Genomic DNA, 17,780 nt, shown 5'->3' with positions numbered 1-17,780 from the left:
AATAGGAGCAGGTGTAGGCCATAATGCCCCTCGAGCCTGCCCCGCCATTCAATCAGATCATGGCTGATCTTCGACCTCAACTCCACTTTCTCGCCTGATCCCCATATCCCTTGACTCCCCTAGAGTCCAAAAATCTATCTATCTCATCCTTGAATATACTCAATGACTCAGTTTCCACAGCCCTCTGGGGTAGAGAATTCCAAAGATTCACAATCCTCTGCATGAAGAAATTCCTCCTCATCTCAGTCTTGAATGGCCGACCCCTTATCCTGCGACTATGCCCTCTAGTTCTAGACTCTCTAGCCAGGGTAAACAATCTCTCAGCATTTACCCTGTCAAGCCTCTCATAACCTTATATGTTTCAATGGGATTACCTCTCATTCTTCTAAACTGCAGACAGAATAGGCCCATTCTATTCAACCTCTCTTCATAGGACAACCCTCTCATCCCAGGAATTCATCTAGTGATCCTTCATTGCACCACATCCAAGGCAAGTATGTCCTTCCTCAGATAAGGAGACCAAAACTGTATGCAGTACTCCAGATGAGAGCTCGCTGAAGCCCTGTCCAACTGTAGTAAGACTTCCTTACTCTTGTACTCCAACCCCATTGCAATAAAGGCCAAAATGCCATTTGCTTTCCTAATTGCCTGCTGTACCTGCACACTAAATTTTTGTGTTTCTTGTACGAGGACACCCAAATCTCTCTGAACACCAACGTTTAATAGTTTCTCACCATTTAAACAATATTCTGTTTTTCTATTCTTCCTACCAAAGTGAATAACTTCACTTTTCCCCACATTAAACTCCATCTGCCACCTTCTTGCCCACTCACTTAAACTGCCTATATCCCTTTACAGACTCTTTGTGTCCTCCTCACAGCTTGCTTTGCCACCTAGCTTTGTATCTTCAGCAAACTTGGATACATTACACTCAGTCCCTTCATCTAAGTCATGAATATAGATTGTAAATAGCTGAGGCCCAAGCAGCGATCCTTGCGGCACCCCACTAGTTACAGACTGCCACCTGAGAATGACCCAATTATCCCTACTCTCTGTTTTCTGTCCTTTAGCCAATCCTCTATCCATGCTAATATATTACCCCCAACCCCATGAGCACTTACCTTGTTTGGTCATTGGTCATTAGGTCATTGATTTACAACATGGCCTCCTCAAGAGGGTAATAGGTCTGGATTCCCTAGTTCTAACACCAATATGGCCTCATTTGTGCTGCCTGAAGGCCATCTAATCCAGCAAGCAGAAGAATAGGAATGATGCTTTGAAAATACTTAGACTAGTGTTAGGGAACAGCAGTTCTGGATTTTGTAAGTGCATCGCATTGTCCTGCTGGATTTTCTTCCTCGCATTCACTAATTAAGTATCCTTTTTAGAATTTTTTTTAATGTACACAAATTTGCATGAGCATTTCTGATTTGCATCTTTTTTATACATAACTGTTCCTGTCCATGTAAATTGTTAATACCCTTACTTATCTTATAGCAACATTGGGTAACTTCTCCAAATTACTTTTGATGGAGAAACAGTAAATGATGAGAAACTAATCTAATTATGGCAATCATGTGTCAAGCGTGTTGATATTCTTTCTTCACCTTCGTAGGTTTCTTCAGGTTTGCCATTTTCTTCCTGATAACCTTCCAGCTGCATTGGGTATGTGACACATCATTGACTTGCTCAGCAATTCCTTCCCATTCTGCTGAAGCAGGAATGTCTGAAGGCGGTGGGTCACATTCTAACCTATACATGGTCTTCTTGCATTTCCTCACTTCCTGGATCAGAGCCTGAAACGACAGTGAATCGGGATATCACAGGCTTCTGCATTTCATTTTCGTAGCAAAATTGCTCTGGAAACAGTTAACGTGGTGTTTCAAAGAATGGCTGCTTAGTGCTTTAAGCATTGGCTGAACACGATTAATGTGGCATTTCATTGGCTGCTGCATTGTGTGGACATTACAGTACAGAACATCTTGCACGACAGAAAAGCAGTAAAGGGTAGATTCTCCATGGGCCAGAAAAGACAACAAAATACCTGTGCAGCGAGCACAAGGATCTCCAACTTCTTGGAGGGCTGACCTCCCACAATTGGCCCTACTTACAAAGTAACAGCAAACTATCTGCCCATATTGGGCCTGACACTAGGGCAGGATGGGAAATTGTATACAACAGCAATCCTTTTAAATAAAGGCACACAGCCACTTAAAAGGCACATATGGCGCAAAAATGTTGTCAGACTTCAAGAAGTCTCTAAAGGGTAGATTTTCCTTAGTCCTCGCACATCATGAATGGGCATTGGAAAATTGTGCCCATAAATTTATTGCCCTTTAATTTTTAATGAAAAACCCACAGGCAGCATGCCTGCGATTTTCTTCCATGCGCTGGCATGGGCTGATAGCAAAAACTGGGAATCTTATTCCAAAGGTTCTTAGGGTTACAAAAAGTTGTAGATGGTTCTTATTTGCAACAGACTCCATGCTAAGCCAGGGTCTGCAGGCAATCTAGCTCTGTTGCCTGTTGATCTCCCTGGCATGCCATCTTTCATCTTGTACCACTTCAACCATGAAATACTGTGACTGAGGCACTTCAAAACCAACCCCATTGCTAATTTGAACTTGATTTTCTGACTGCCAGGAATTTTTCACATAGATATCTTGTAGCCCCTTAAGCTCCCATTAAACTTTGCATTGTCTCAGCTCCTTTTCACATCCCTCTTTTTTTTCTGTTGAAGTCTTCTAAATGGTCCAATTCCAATTGTTTTTCTAGTAAATTAAGAGTCAATATTTAGATCGTTTAGTTGCCAATAAATATGATGTTAGGAAAAAATAACATTTTTATCCAAAAAATTTCCAAAAATATTATGAAAAGTGCCAAAAAAACTTAACAAAAGCCGATACTAAAAGGTACTGCAACATTGCAAAATAGACAAATGCTAAAATACTGATGGATCTTGCATTAATCCCAGTACTGATGGAAGAACTGAACAGTCAGCTCCATCCCAGCCTAAGCAGATGGAAAATCACACTTAGCTTCATTTTAATATTTAAATGAGGCTAATGTTCATTTCTGGCAAAACTATATTAGTCCAGTCTAAAGTACCTGCCAGGAAATTGTGTGCAACGTGAAAGTGGTAAAGATCCGTTTTTATGGCTCATAGTCAGTTTTTTCTGGTGCCCCAATCCCCATTCTACTCCACAAGCCTCAAGAAAATCTACCCTTAAAATTGTAGATTCAAAGGTAAAAAAATATTGCTAGCAATGATGAATGCTTAAATCCCCTGTCCATTATTTTAATGGAGACTTTAACCTGCTTATTTTAATGGGATGATCTATTTATAGTTCACATACAGTTAAGCTGAAGTTCAAACTTATTAATGTCTGCATATAAAATTAAAGGAAACAATTATATTAAATGGACAAAATCTAATATCTGATAAGAAGTTAATACTTGAACTTATTGTATCTTATCACATCTCAAAACCTCTCAAGTACAATTAATTATATTGAAATGCAGTGACTAGTTGTGAAGGTAGTGCTCTGCACTGATACTTTCCTGAGGTTTAAAAATACTTTCCAGTAGTGTAAAAACATGTGTGCTTGCCTATGTATGAATGCAGGGGAGGACAACTTAATGCAATATCAAGCATATTTGCAACCAGCAGCTGGACAGTGGGGAAGATATGTTTGTACAAATGCAAACTGCTTTGGCCTTGTCTTCTAGGCTGAAGTGAAACCTTCTCTCTGATAACCTTCTCCAGATGTTAAAGAACTCAAAAAGAACCACATTAGAAGCATAAACATGATGGTCAAAACTTTTGTACATAAGTATGAGGAATGGCGCTGTTTTGCTGTTCCAAACCCTAAAAATTATTTTATTTTGCAAACATCATGCATTTTGCCACAATACAAATTCTTTTCACTGACCAACCAAACATTAAGTAAACATAAAACAAACAATGATGCTGCCAAACAAAAATTAAGATTAAATATACTTCATTATTTATAAAATATACATATTATCCACCCAAAATATTTTTCATTCACTTCATCGAAATCACCACTTTTTAAATCATTGTATTTATGAATTCTGCATTGTTTTATGACTCATATTTAGAGTCATAGAGAGTCATAGAGTTATACAGCACGGATAGAGGCCCTTCGGCCCATCGTGTCCGCGCCGGCCATCAGCCCTGTCTACTCTAATCCCATATTCCAGCATTTGGTCCGTAGCCTATATTTGAATAAGCACAGAAGAAAAACACAAACATTGTTCATAATATTTGTACTTACTCAGTGAAAGAACAATATCTGAATGCAAATGTAAATGTACTACAGAGCAACGAATTTAGAAATCTTTGAGTTTACAAGGCATTAAATTGATCTTGTCTCCTGAATAAATGATGAGGCGCAGCACGACACACTTAACACTTCCTGCATTTATCACTAAACTACATATTTGAAATTCTAAATTGTACAAAGAGGTGGACAAGAACAAAGACTGAGTTTTTTATTAACAGAATGAGTCCCACTGTAATAAAAAAGAAAATGCTGGATATATTCCAGCATTTTAGTTTTTATTTCAGATTTCCAGCATCCGCAGTATTTTGCTTTTGTTATGAGTCCACTATGTTGTGATTCCATTAATGGAACAATGATGTTATGCTGTCATGCAGTCATGTGGTGATTAATGTGCTCTTAATTCTAGGGAGATCACATGGTGCCATTTTTTTTAATGTGACTGGTTTACAATTGCATCACTTAATAGAAGTCAATAAGCTACAATATGTATGCCCTTGCCAATGACAGTTGCAGGAACATCGAAGAAAAATAGAAAGCTTGATTTTGTTTGCTGTTTATTGATTATGGAATAGAAAACAATTTTAAATGATTTCAATTTCAGAGATTATGGGGGTTAAATTAGATAACCCCTGAAACCGGGTGCGGGGGTCGCGGCGTTCGATTAAACCACGTCCGGTCATTGAGATGCAGGCAGCGTGTGAGATTCATGCTGCCTGATAATCTGTATGATTGCTGCACGCAGCCAGCACTACCTGCACTGTTGAGTGGATGCACGCACCAACAGGGGGCCCGATATTGGGGCTCGGCCAGCACTACTTAAGACAGCCTGCACCTCTTAAAGGAGAGGTGCACTGTCAATTCAATCGGTGGTGGAAGAAAAATCTAATGGCTGAGCCTACGAGAGAGCATGCACCAAGGTTCTCAGATGACACGCTAAAGGTCTTGGTGGACGAGGTGGACGCACGGAGGGCCATCCCATATCTGCAGGGTGGCAGGAGGCCCTCCAGACACCAGCTGCGGAGGCAGTGGGAGGAAGTGGATGCCAGGAGCATTGCACCAGGCATGTGGATGCAGTGCAGGAAAAAGTTCAATGATTTGATACGAGTGGTCAAGCTGAGTGAAATCAAGTGTCAAGTGGCACATCCTACCAACTGCACCATTGCTCCACGCACGACACCCCCATCCCCCACCCACCAACAAACGCTTGCTATCCGTAAGCAGCGCAGCACTTCCAATGCTGCATCTCACCCTCACATAGTACCACTCTTGCAAGCCACACACTCACAACTCACAGGCCACACACACTGGCAGCTATTCAACCATGACAGCCACATCACCCAAACACCTTGCAGGACACTCACTAACACACTTCCCTCTGTCTTGCAGGAGAGGGTGGCGCAGCAAAGGCCTGGGGGAGGACAGGCACGCCTACATGTCCTCACTCCCATGGAGGAGACAGTGCTGGGGATCATTGGGCAGGCCGTTGCTGTGGCCATGGCCATTGGCGCGCTGGAGGTCGCGGCGATGAGGGTCTCTGCATACCTAATCCTCATTCTCATTTCCCATATCTCCCTCATCCAACAGTCATTTCTGACTCATGCGCTGGAGATGGTGTCAGCACACATGTCTTACTTTCTCCACTCCCGCTCCACAACTCAATCTGTCTCCTTTTGTCATTACAGATACCCAAGAACTGGAGCCGGCACCGTCTGAGGAGGAGGAGGAGGAAGACAGTGACAATGAAGCCACACCATCACTTGATCTGACATTCGCAGCCACCAGCTCAGATACTGACATTGCGTGTAGTGTGGAGACTAGGTTAGAGGAGGGATCTGCATGTGGTGAGACAACAGGCACAAGTGCGCAGGAGCCAGGACAGGGGGAGTGGATACCACAGATGCCAACTCGCCGGAGGGCGAGGTCGCACTCTAGTTCTGCTGTAGAGGAGTCAGATGATGTCTTTGATGGGCCAGGCTACAGAAGAAGGCTGATGGGCGTACACAACCAAATACTTGGTGCACTGGAAAGCCTGCCAGGAAGCCCACGCACAATGTCAAGCGGCATAGAGGTGTTCACCTCGAACTTGGCACAGGGCTTTGCGCAGAGCTTGGAGCCCATCCTCACCCATATGGAATGGATGGTCACCTCCATCAGCACACTTGTGGAACCCACCATGACGCAGTGTCTGATGACTGATGTCACAGCTTCCATTGCAGCACAAACATCTGCCATCCAAGGTCTGACTGCTGCATTTGCAGCTCAGTCTGCTGCTATCGTGGCTCTGGGTTCCACTGTGGAATGGGACTTCCATGGTGTCACAGCAGTCCAGCAATCTGTTCTCCAGCAGATCACCAGGATTACTGAGACGCTGCCCCGTGCGAGTGGCAGTGGCACCATGGCAGACGACCCTGCTGTCCTCTCTCAAGATGGCAGCATCCTTGCTCTCACCCCTACCACTCCGCCAGTGCACTTGCTGTTGCTTGTCAGTCAGCCGGGCCAGACATGCAGCCCAGGCTGAGATAGTGCAGTCTCCTGGCCCAGAGCTGCTCAAGGTCGTCCTCCATGGCCATCTGCATGCTCCTCAATTGAAGGTCAGCAACCTTCCACCACCCAATGCTCGAGGCACTGAGGATGGCACCTTGTAGGACCACTAGGAAAAGTAAAGGCATACGAACTACAGGCACTAAGGGAATGCACAAGGTTGAATAGTGTAATGTTGTACACTAGATTTTGTGTGTTAGTTTATAAATTTGTATTTGAAGTCGCAGTTGGTGGGGTTTTTATTAAGCGATGAGCTGAGGGAGGAAGCAATGTGTAATCATAAGGAGGACGGTTGGATGGGCATGTTGGAGAGGAAAGGTGAGGAGTTTAGGACTGTTGGTGACTTGAGAGGTGTCGTTGAGGTTACTGATATCGCTGATTAATAAGGTGAGCACGCCTGGTGGACAGGGCCTGTGCACCTTGTGCCTCCTTGCCTCTTCCTCCACTTCCTCCTCTGTCTCCTTCTATGATTCTATAAGTGCAGGCAATTGGGACTAGCTTAGTGGTATAAACTGGGCGACATGGACATGTTGGGCCGAAGGGCCTGTTTCCATGTTGTAAACTTCTATGATTCTATGATTCCTCCTCCTCCTCCTCCTTCACTACTTCCTCCTCTTCCTCTTCTTCCTCAGCCTCTGGTTCAGGGGCTTGCCAGATAGGCGGTGGCAAGGGCTGTCCTCTCATAAGGGCAAGGTTGTGCAGCATGCAGCATACAACGACGAATCTTGACAGCCGCTCAGCTGAGTACTGCAGGGCTCCTCCAGAATGATCCAGGCAGCGGAAGTGTTGCTTTAGGATGCCTATGGTGTGCTTGATGATGTTTCGTGTGGCCGTATGGCAGTCATTATAGCCCTGCTCAGCACGTATACATGTGTTCGTGACCGGAATCATGAGCCACCTCATAAGGGATAACCCTTGTCGCTCAGTAGCCAGCCTTTGACTTGCCATGCCAGTTGAAAGTTGGGATGTTGGACTGCTGCAGAATGAAGGAATCATGACTGCTGCCAAGATAGCGGGCATTGATCTGCATGATGCGCTGCGTGTGGTCGCACACCAGCTGCACATTGTGGGAGTGGAACCACTTTCTGTTCATGAAGATGGCTGAGTTGAGATTTGGAGCATGCACGGCAATATGTGTGCAGTCAATGGCACCCTGCACCATGGGGAAGCCTGCAATGCGAGCAAACCGTCATGCTCGCTCATTCTGCTTCTCTCTGTCAAGAGGGAATGTTATGAATCAGTTGCACAACTCGTACAGAGCCTCAGTGACCTCCTTTATACAGCAGTGCACTGCAAACTGTGAGATGTTGCACACATCACCAGCAGCAGCCTGAAAGGATCCAGAGCCGTAAAAGTTCAGCACCATGATTACCTTCACAGCCACAGGTAATACTGTCCTTGTCCTGCTCTGAGGCTGCAATTGTGACTGCAGCAGTTGACAAATCTCCGTCACGACCTCTTTCGTGAACCGCAGCGGTCAGATGCACTGATCATCGCTCAGGTTGAGGTAAGAGAATTGATCCCTGAAGGTCCTCATTGGATATGGCCTCCTGCTCAGTGCCCTGCGCCTCCTCCTCCTCCTCCTTCTCCTCACAGCTTGACCTGCTCTGCATGGCCTCCCTGCATGGTCCCAGTCATGTTCAATGCCCAGTGAGAACCCTAGCAGGCCACCCATAGTTGGCAGAAACTTTGTTCAGCACACTGTTTTAAATGCCACCAACAGTAATGCAGGACCTGCCAGACCACTCTCTATATAATATTGCAACTTACTCCAAGCATAGGAAGCTTCAACAAACACGTCCAATTGTACCAGCAGTCAGAAGCAACAATCCAACAACTAATCTGCAACACCTGCAAGATCCCTATAAATAGCGCTGGTGGGGATCCTCCAGGCCGTCTACGATCTGCTCAGCTGTGCGTGGTTGAGTTCCAAAATCACATCTGTCCCTTTAAATCAGCACTGCACACTGATCTAACATGTAATCTCCCTACTTTACATGCTGCCAGTGTTTGTTATCTGCATGTCTTTACCAAGATGGCTTCTGGAGCACGTTACGCTGGAAGTGTGCGCGCATTCCGGATGCCATTTTGAGTCCTTAGCAGGCCGCTGAAGGGATTCGCAAAATTTCACATGTCCCCCCCACCCGAAGATTTATTGGAGTTATTAAAGAAATCCTGGTGTGGCTGTGTTTTAGAAATCCAGGGTCTTTCAAAATGGCTGCGGTCAGACACATGGCCAAGGGCCTGCAGCATTTGAAATTGGATTCTCTTTGAACAATGCAGTTGCATTCACGCCCTGAGGCAAGCCATCAACATTGCCAGCCTACACATCAAAATTCGAGCAGTTGTGATCCCAGGACTAAAGGTGACCCATTAAGGAACATTCAGAACAATGGAAAGCAGTTATGGAACAGATCAGTACAGGTACCGGCCATTAATGTAAATGGGCCAAGATCGGGACCCTCTTGTCTCACGTTTTCACGCTCAAATCGGACAATGGAGCAAACTGATGAGGCGTGAAATTAACCCATTATAAGATAGAGATAAAAGAGACTGAAAGAAAAAGTAAAAATATTAAAATTAATTATTTTTTTAAACGTCCCACAACTCTTAAAATCACAATTAATGGGACTCCACATTTTTAAAATTTAAATTTCAGTGCCAGAGAGGTTGTTTTGCAATCATTAAGACTTACCACATCATTAAATCTTAGTTCAGAGCTGATATTTTTGAGAGTACCGTTTTTGTGGCGCTATTGCTTAATTTTCAGCTGGGCAGGAGAGCGAGTTGGCGCTGGTCCAGTGATTCCAGCCGGCGAGGTCCCTTTAATGCAAGTCTGTCATACCGCCGGTGAACCAGGGAGAGCAAGTTCTGGATTTCTGAATTTAACTGCGTATGTGCGGTCGTGGGAACTTGCTCTTCAATTTCACCTCTAACAATGGTGAGCGCTGTTGAGCTCACCATTATTTTAGAAGCAATTTCTGGGCCGTTGTGTTCTCTGAGTTGGGAAATCAAGATGGAAGTTTCTTCCCACGACAAAGTTTGACTACTTTAGAGTAAAGCACCAGTCTCCTTCCCACGAGGAGAACTCTTGTTTAGTGACAAAGGATGGGCTCAAAAATTGATCATCATAAATCACAGCAAGTCTGCTACTATGTACAATCAGGTTATCCAGCAATGATTCCTGACCAGGTTTCCCATGAATATGCAATGTATCAATAGGAATAAAACCGATAATTAAACTTTAGATAATGATTTCCCAGTTCAGTGCATTTCTCAACATATGCCCCAATGACAGTACCATTAGATGCGCCTGTAATTCCATCTATCAAAATCACTAATTCTATCAGAAGGCAGAGTGCACTTACACTAAGTATAATACTCCTTCATATTTAATAAATGTGATGCTGGAAATCAGTTTTAGATAAAGATTGAGCTAATGTACTACTAAATCTGGGTTTAGGTTTGTGTGCAGAGTTGCAGGTCTGCAAATATAACTTTTAACTGTCAGAACTACAATCACAAGGAAGGAATGAAGTGTTAAACTTACAGGGCAGCACTGGGCACCAACTCGAATCTGCAGAATCATCTTAAATGGAGAGGTTTCAAGCACTTAGAAAGATAAATCATTTGAAAATACATGAGCAGCTGGATAACTGAGATCACAAGTCTGGATTTGGAGGGCCCAGATCTAGACCTCAGGCGATTATTTTTTTATCAGTTACATCCTGTGTTCACCAATTTGTGAGTATAATGAACTGGAAAAAAGGCCAAAGACCCGTAACTCCGAGACTCTGCTCTTCTCCATTTGTGTACGATATGCATTTCTGCTGAACCCGAGGTCAGACTCGGGGACCTCCTGCCTGAAATATGCAGGAGCTTAACATTAAACAAATGGCCGGGCAGCAATGTCGTAATGCTTCCTGTGTCTTTTCCAGCCATTACACCAGAATAGTGTCATTTCCAACCCATGTCCTTATATAATAGGCTTCTAGGATTCCAGGCGATCAGCTGCAAATAGAAATTTGTGATTAAACAAACTGTTTAAAGGCCATTTCTGCACTGATTTTTATATATTTTTCCCTGCTGCCATTTAGGGTGGCCTAAGCCTTTGTGGTAATTATTCTGCTGTTTATTTTTTATTTCTTCTTTCTCCATTAATGAGTTTCCAGATGGGAATGCCCATATATTTGAATTTTTTCAAGAAGAAAGAGGAAGAGCAGCTGAGGAATGCCAGGTAGGTTAGGCTGCACCAGAAGTGCACAGTGCCAGTACCCTCACACCCACATCAATGCATGGTGGTGCACATAGTTTACTTTGGCAGAGGATTATGGTGTGTGGAGGCTCCAGCTCTAAAGGTATGTTGTGATAGCCGGATACACATACGAGCCCGACTAACCATTATGCTGGATGCTTTTCCAAAACATCCTGATCAAGTGGTATGTCATGATTTCAGTGGTACCACTCCAAAATTAAGAGTCACTAATACAGCATCAGGATCACTGCGCAATAGGGTCTGGCCATGCTTGTGAACAGCTAATTTAAATATTTAGACGCTGCTTCCAGCATATAGCAAATGCTGCACTGAGGATCACTGAGGTCAAAGGGGCGAGTTACTGAACGCTAGCTGTTAAAGGTCTGCTGACTGCCCTCACAGCTCTCCCTATCTTCCTATGATTTTTAAAGTGGCTTGCAGAAAAATGGTCCAATTAGCAGGTTGGGATTTGGAGACCATGCTGCAGAAGATCCCACAATGAAAGATGTTGCTACATGGTGGGGATGAGGGCCACCCAGCAATATAAAGCTTCCATTTTATTGCATGCCTTCTTTGAAACACCCGTTGCAAATAGGTGCTGAGCCCATGGAATGCTGCTCAGGCACTATTAGGCACATTATGGTGCTTGCCCCTAATTCAAAATAGGAATAGACATCTTAAAGAGGCTTGTGTGCAGAAGGGACTACTTTATGATTGGGTTTGCCCAATTTGCAGGTGCAAATCAAACAACAACAACTTGCATTTATATAGTGCTGTTAACATAGTAAAACATCCCAAGGCGTTTCACAGGAGTGTTATCAAACAAAATTTGACACTGAGCAACATAAGGAGATATTAGGACAGGTGACCAAAAGCTTGGTCAAATAGGCAGGTTTAAAGGAGCACCTTAAAGGGGGAGAGATAGGTAGAGATGTTTAGGCAGGGAATTCCAGAGCTTAGGGTCTAGGTAGCTGAAGGCACAGCTGCCAGTGGTGGAGTGATTAAAATGGGCGATGCGCAACAGGCCTGAATTTAAGGCACATAGAAGTCTTGGATGGTTGTAGGGCTGGAGGAAGTTACAGAGATAGGGAAGGGCAAGGCCATGGAGGGATTTGAAAACAATTTTTAAATCGCAGCTTTGCCAAACCAGGAACCAATGTAGGTCAGCGAGCACAGGGGTGATGGGTGAACGGGACTTGGTGGGCGTTAAGATACGGGCAGCAGGGTTTTGGATGAGCTCAAGTTTATGGAGGGTGCAAGGTGGGAGGCCAGCCAGGAGAACATTAAAATAATCGAGTCTAGAGGTAACAAAGGCATGGATGAGGGTTTCAGCAGTAGATGAGCTGAGGCAGGGGCAGAGACAGGCAGTGTTACAGAGGTGGGAGTAGGCGGTCTTGATGATGGAGATGATATGTGGCCGGAAGCTCATCTCAGGTTCAATTAGGATGCTAAGGTTGCAACTGATCTGGTTTAGCCTCAAACAGTTGCTAGAGGGACAGAGTCGGTGTCTAGGGAACGGAATTTGTGGCGGGACCGAAGACAATGGCTTTGGTCTTCCCGATATTTAATTGGAGGAAATTTCTGCTTATCCAATACTGGACAAGCAGTGTGACAAATCTAAGGCAATGGAGGTCGAGAGAGGTGATGGTGAGGTAGAGCTGGGTGTCATCAGCATACATGTGGAACTTGACATGCTTTTGGACGATGTCACCAAGGGGCAACATATAGATGAAAAATAGTGGGGGGGGGCCAAGGATATACCCTTGGGGGACTCCTGGAGCGGGAAGAGTAGCCATTGCAGGTGATTCTCTGGCTCCGACTGGATAGATAGGAATGGAACCTGGCTAGGGCAGTCCCAGCTGGCTGGACAACGGAGGAGAGGTGTTGGAGGAGGATGGTGTGGTCAACCGTGCCAAAGGCTGCAGACAGGTCAAAAAGGATTATTGAAATATGATTGAAATAGTGGGCAACGCACTGTTACGCTGAATTTTCCTCGAAAGGATCTTTCTGGAGCATGCTTTACAATTCTTTGATGTGAAGGTTTATTTTTTTCAAGATTAGTTGCAGCAGAATTTTTTTTAAGATACAGAAGTTATTCCTGCTGTGCATACATTAACTGGCTTTATTTAAGCAGTCTCTTCACTGCACTGGAGAATTGCCAAGGTTTGAAAGTAAAATATGGAGCATGGTTGGAATGCTGATGATTTTACTTAAATGATTAAAGTGATTCCCATATTGAGCATTTCATTATAGTGTACTCGTATAATGTATGAACACTTGGTTTGTTTGTGACTGAATTGTATTGCCCAACTACATTTTGTGACTTTGAAAGCAGTTTGTTCATATGCTCGTGGAGGAAGTCCCTTTGTCACCATGCAGAACATGGGGAGAGCCCATAGCCTTTGTATTAGAGTGGTCAACATCCCTGGGGAAATGTGGAGAATGTCATTAATAATCAATGAGAGAGCATCATAAGTTGCAAACTTCAGACTGGAAGCAGTCAGATCCATCTGAGAGCACAAAATTCAGCTCCCCAATTATTGCAAACCATATTGTTGCTCATTTTACGTTTTTTTTAGTAATTGCGGTGTGTAATTTGGATTTTGAAAAAAAAGCAAACTTTTGGGCAAGAGTCAAAAAAGCACATTGGGAGGGAAATCACTGTTGGTGATAATAACCAATGATTGCTTAAGACGTTCGATTGGCTTTCCTCTATCTGCTATTTTAATGGAGGGCACTAACCAATTTATTTTAAATAGGTTTACTCTTCTGTTAAAATTGCAGACAGAGGAATGTCATACAAGGATGTTAAGAATTTATCTGCTATCATCACCAACAGCTACATGTGTTAAAACATTGCATAGTTAGTTGATCAATATCTAAAAGAGGAATAAAAAGGTGACCTTTAGGTGTGACCTTTCATCAGAAACCCTGCTCCACAGTTTTGTATGAGTGGTATCGACTCACCGCTATCTTTCCTGAAGCTGTTTGAGAATAAAAGTTGTTTATTTGAAAAAGTTAAATTAGCATTCCTTCAATTCATGTAATCCTGCACCTGGGTTTGGGGGACAGGAACAGATGGGGGAATGAGCCAATTTATTTTGTGCATGTAGAATGCTTTGTTGCTTGGGATTATGCAAGTGTCTGTTGTAAAAGATTTCAGTTCACAATTGAATATGATGGATCTGGAGTCAAATTTCTTGGAGCATGCCTGACTGGCAGTAAAGTTGTATTGAAGCCCATACCATTATTATGATTTTCTAAATAAAATATTCTGTAATTCTTCCAGGAGAAATTAATTTTGGCTTGACAGGCTGAATTACAGTAGGCTCCAAAATGTCAGAAAATGAACCAAATAAAGTCTCCTTCCATAAAAGTGGTGGATTGATTGGTATACCTGTAGCTGAAGTAATGGCAGGGCTGTGGTCCATTATACTTTCAGTCCAACTCCACTTCTTCACGTCTCAAAAGGCCCATATTTATGTCTGTTACGTTTTTTTTAATCTGAGATGCCGTCTTTTGGATGAGACATTAAACTGAGGCCCTGTCTGCCCCCTCAGTTGGATGTAAACGATCCATGGCATTATTTTGAAGAAGAGCAGGGGTGTTCTCTCTGGTCAATATTTATCCTTCAACCAACATCTCTAAAACAGATCATCAGGTCATTATCACATTGCTGTGGGATCTTGCTATGCACAAATTGGCTGCTACATTTCCTACATTACAACAGTGAGTACACTTCAAAAGTACTTGGTGAACTGAAAGAGTCATTAGCCTAGATGTTTGTCTTCAAGGACTGACTAGTTTTGTCCACCAGAAGAGACTAGGAACATAGGAAGGTAGGAACAGGAGTAGGCCATTTAGCCTGTTCTGCCATTCATTGAGATCATGGCTGATCTGTGACCTAACTTCATATACCCACCTTAACTCCACATCTCTTAATACCCTTGGTTAACAAAAATCTCTCCATCTCAGATTTAAAATTAACAATTGAGCTAGCATCAACTGCCGTCTGCGGAGGAGAGTTCCAAACTTCTATCACCCTTTACGTGTAGAAGTGTTTCCTAACTTCACTCCTGAAAGTTATCTCTCCAATGCTGTAAAGTGCTTTGGCATGTCTTGGGGTTGTGAAAGGCGCTATATAAATGGAAATCTTTCCTTTTTTTGGATCGGTGTCAACCTTTTTCAACCTTTAGCCGGCTCTTGCTGACTTTCTGGGTGGGCTCTCTTCACAAGTTCCAGGTCAACAGGTAGCCAGATGCAGAGACGTACCATCATTTGCTAGGACTCCCACAGCTACAATATAGCATAGGGCTGGCACAGCCAGTGACAATACCAGTCAAATCTGCCTCCACCCCTTCCAGGCATGCTGCATTGTTCAGGGGAATGGTGCCAAGGATTGGCCATCAAGGCCACATCCTTGCAAATACTTCATTCAGCAACACCTCTACTTTAGACACCTTCAAACAGGGGGTGAGGTGCTGGGCTGTTGAGTACATTTACCTGCAGATTCATGCCTGCACACTTGGTTTCCTTTCACTTTATTTTTGACTGTCACCTCATTAGCCCGCTTCCCCTTCAGCATTGGTAAAGGCTTGCTATGCCTTTTGAGCTTTTCCAAAGGCTTTCAGAATTTTGAGTGGAAAGGGGACAGAGAGTAGGGGTAATGGGCAGATACTCAAATTACCAGGATGTGAATAGTGGTGTTCCACATGGATCTGTAATGGGGCCTCAACTAATTACTGTATTTATTAACGACTTAGATGACAGGATAGAGAGCCACATATCCAAGTTTGCCGATGACACAAAGATAGGCAGCATTGTAAGCAGTGCGGATGGAACTTTAAAATTACACAGATGTTAACAGATTAAGTGAATGGATTTCAATGTAGGCAAGTGTGAAGTCATCCACTTTGGACCTAAAAAGGAAATATCAGTGTACTTTCAAAATGGTGAAAAGTTCGAAACAGTGGAGGTCCAAAGAGCCTGAGGGGGTCCATGTACATATATCATTAAAATATCATTGACAGGTACAGAAAATAATCAAAAAGGCTAATGGTATGCTGGCCTTAATATCTAGAGGACTAGAATACAAGGGGGTACAGCTATACAAAGCCCTGGTTAGACCACACCTGGAGTATTGTGTTCAGTTCTGGGCACTGCACCTTAGGAAGGATATATTGGCCTTGGAGGGAGTGCAGTGTAGATTTACTAGAATGATACCTGGACTCCAAGGGTTAAATTATGAGGCGAGATTACACAATCTATGGTTATATTCCCTGGAATTTAGAAGAGTAAGGGGTGATTTGATCAAAGTTTTCAAGATTTAAGGGGAACTGATAGGGTAGATAGAGAGAAACTATATCTGCTGGTTGGGGAGTCTAGGACTAGAGGACGTAGCCTAAAAATTCGAGCCATGACTTTCAGGAGTGAAGTTAGGAAACACTTCTACACGTAAAGGGTGATAGAAGTTTGGAACTCTCCTCCGCAGATGGCAGTTGATGCTAGCTCAATTGTTAATTTTAAATCTGAGATGGAGAGATTTTTGTTAACCAAGTGTATTAAGAGATGTGGAGTTAAGGCGGGTATATGAAGTTAGGTCACAGATCAGCCATGATCTCATTGAATGGTAGAACAGGCTCGAGGGGCTAAATGGCCTACTCCTGTTCCTACCTTCCTATGTTCCTAGTCTCTTCTGGTGGACAAAACTAGTCAGTCCTTGAAGACAAACATCTAGGCTAATGACTCTTTCAGTTCACCAAGATCACAAACCACTGCAAAGTTCTTCAATATTATAAGATCAATCCACCCCCGCCATTTGATTTCTCGATTTAAAATAGTCTTTCTCATAATATTCCTTGCCTGACAAAAGTTCTCTGGAACTTTCTGCACTTACTTTTCATCACTCATGATTTCTACATCATCAGTTCATCAATAATCACAGCAAAGATTTTTATAAATCCTTAACTTACGTTTCTCTGCAACACCTGTAGCAAGCTCAATTTTGCTTAAACTTCTTCCAGTTTTGGGCTAGTTTCCAGTTAGGAGTTGCCATTATTTTAAGCAGAAGCGACGATGAATAAGGTAAGCCAGCTTGCAGTCCACATTTTCACCGATATCTGAGAAAAACAGTAGTGTGGATTTCTTTTCAAATAACAAGCCAAATGTTTGACGCAAATCAGGAAAATACTAAAAGTCAACCAGCATTAGTCAAAAACTAGAGGGGAAAAGAAGCAACAAGAAATACACAGTAGAAGGACTTGCTGATCAATTATTTTCACAACTGTGTGGAAAAAAAACATCAGCTAGGAACTCAAAGCGTCAATCATTTATTAATTCAATGTGACTACTATGAACCATGCACTTTGAGATGAGAAGCACTACAGAAATCTATCATCTGAGATGGAGAGAAAATGAATTAATTTCTGACTGCAATGCAGGAAAATAAAGTATTTGCTGTTCACCACAGAATGTCAGGCACAAACAAGAACTGGATCCAATCAAAGTGACTCAAAAGTAAAGCATACAAATGAACAAATAAAATACTGAAAGAATATAGATAGCATACAATACATAGAATGATGTTTGAGGAAGGCTATAAGAATTAATAATCAGATTGTTTCACTGTAAAAGTAAAATATTTTATATCCTGGTGTATGATTAATTGAAGGTTTGCA

The 17,780-nt window shown here is 43.0% G+C and overlaps 1 long non-coding RNA gene across 4 annotated transcripts in view; it reads right to left on the bottom strand.

Moving 5' to 3' along the window:
- Positions 1-17,379, bottom strand: part of LOC137323088 (uncharacterized) — a 247,437-nt gene extending 230,058 nt beyond the window's left edge. The window contains exons 1-3 of one of the 4 annotated variants that reach the window (XR_010963299.1): positions 17,076-17,379; positions 14,501-14,747; positions 1,608-1,796 (exon numbers count right to left, since the gene is read on the bottom strand). This is a non-coding gene — a long non-coding RNA (uncharacterized lncRNA). The remainder of the gene's footprint in view (positions 1-1,607; positions 1,797-14,500; positions 14,748-17,075) is intronic. The other 3 variants (XR_010963302.1, XR_010963301.1, XR_010963300.1) reach the window with 3 other exon arrangements.
- Between the last annotated feature and the right edge of the window lie 401 nt (positions 17,380-17,780).

The sequence above is a fragment of the Heptranchias perlo genome, chromosome 6, assembly GCF_035084215.1.
Source record: "Heptranchias perlo isolate sHepPer1 chromosome 6, sHepPer1.hap1, whole genome shotgun sequence".
Taxonomy (NCBI): Eukaryota; Metazoa; Chordata; class Chondrichthyes; order Hexanchiformes; family Hexanchidae; genus Heptranchias; species Heptranchias perlo.
The sequence above is the reverse complement of the archived record's forward strand: the minus strand, read 5'-3'. Positions and strand labels throughout refer to the sequence as shown.